The following is a 2,256-nucleotide window of genomic DNA, read 5'->3' on the forward strand; positions in this document are numbered from 1 at the left end:
TCTTCTAAGATAGTGCTGCAGAATAAGGTAATGGTGATCTTGGGTCATACAGTTTACAGTGCTGCATGGGAAATAGGCAGAACTTCATTTCAGTTATTTTCTTGTTTGGGGTCAGTCTTTTCAGTCACCAACACACTGTTACTGTTGCAGCCATCAGCTTTACTAGCTAGAGATGGACAATAATGTTGGTGCTCTAAGTCGTCGTTGGAATTTTCAAGTTTCTATTCCTGTTTGTGTGAACTAGTCCTCACTAGAGTTCTTTGTGCCCTAGGCTTATGGGTTTATGCTAATTGGTATAACTTAGTGAATATATATCTACTTTCACAACTCTACTCTATTAACTAATAAAGATTACATTGGAACTACATTCGGTATTACTTTGTACTGATTATCTGTGCCCCAATTTGATTCAAAGAGGTTAACACTTTTATAGAGACCTATGATTTAATGGCAAAGGATACCAACTTCCCACTAATGGATTATGTTTTGCTGTTGCCACTTAATAAACCTATTATGTAACTATCAACATTTCTGTGTGTTACTAGCTTCAGTAAAAATAGCCTATAATGCCCAGTTTTGAAGTAATATAGATAAGGAAGACATGATTTACACATAATAAATTATGGCAAGAAAAATAAGCTTCACTGTTAAAAACAAAACAAAACAAACAAACAAAAAACACCTTCCCAGGGCAAGGTTTACTGTTGGTCATTAAAATTCTTTACAGAAATGTTTCACTAAAAATAGTGCAATGGTGAATTGTATTATTAGACTTAGACAAATCAAAATCCCAATGAGATACCACCTCAAACCAGTTGGAATGGCTAAAATGAACAAGATAGGAAACAACAAATGTTGGCAGGGATGTGGAGGCAGGGGAACCCACTTACACTCTGGGTGGGAATGCAAGCTGGTACAGCCACTCTGGAAAGTGGTATGGAGAGTGTGGAGGCTCTTCAAGATGTCAAAAATAGAGCTACCCTATGACCTAGCAATTACATTACTAGGTATTTACCCCAGAGGTATAAATGTAGTGATCCAAAGGGGCACCTGTGCCCCAATGCTCATAGCAGCAATGTCCACAATAGCCAAACTGTGGTAAGAGTCTAGATGTCCATTGACAGATGAATGGATAAAGATGTAGTACATATATACAATGTAATATATACAATATTACTCAGCCATTAGAAAGGATAAATACCATTTACACTGATGTGGATAGAATTGGAGGGTATTACGGTGATGGAAATAAGTCAATCAGAAGGACAATTATCATATGGTTTCACTTTTATGTGGAATAAAACAGCATAGAGGGATCATAAGGGAAGGGAGGGAAAAGTCATCAGAGAGGGAGAAAAAAACTATGAGAGATTCTTAGCTATGGAAAACAGGGTTGCTGGAGGGGGGGTGGGTAGGGGATGGGGTCATTGGGTGATGGACATTAAGAAAGGCTCTGATGTGATGAGCAGTGGGTGTTTTATGCAATTGATAAGTTATTGAACGCTATATCTGAAACTAATGATGTACTGTAAGTTGGCTCACTGAGTTTAAATAAAGAATAAAATAAATATTTTTCAGGCAGCTGCCAGCACACAGTTCACAATGTAACAAGGGAAACATGCCTTCATCACACTCAAGTTGCAACAATCACTTGTTCTTTAAATCTGTTTTTCATCCCTGCACAAGCAACTGTTAGTGCAGAAAGATGTGTTAATTAACTCCAGCGTAGTTCATAAGGGAATTATTCTCTATCAACAAAAGAAGTTTTGAAGTCGGTACCCAAGGTTTGTCTGAGGTTTTGTTTTAATTTAATCAGTTCATGTTTAGGCCCCTGCAATTAATATTCTTCTTCTAAAATCATCCTGTTCTTTGTAATACTTGGTTATTTTCACTAGAGGCCAGTATCCTGAAATCTATTTACCATTTCAAAGTTCTGTAGGTAAAATATTAGATAAATTTAAAAATAACAAGTCTATGAGGTAACTTGGTAAAGTATTGAACCAAGATATTTAAATCTTGAAATTAAATATCACAACCGTAGTTGCAGAAATATGTAGGAAACATGAAAGATTTGTTGCTCATGACTCAATTGGTAGGCTATCGATGCTGTATTCCACAGTCATTGAGGGATCCAAGCTCTTTTAATCTCTTCTCAGTCTTTCAGTGGGTTCTCGCACCCCTCATCACATGAGGAAAGTGAAGGCGAAGATGATTTCAAGTGAAGTTTCAGGGGCCAGGTTTGAAAGAGGTACATAT

The sequence above is a fragment of the Meles meles genome, unplaced genomic scaffold (assembly GCF_922984935.1).
Source record: "Meles meles unplaced genomic scaffold, mMelMel3.1 paternal haplotype, whole genome shotgun sequence".
Taxonomy (NCBI): Eukaryota; Metazoa; Chordata; class Mammalia; order Carnivora; family Mustelidae; genus Meles; species Meles meles.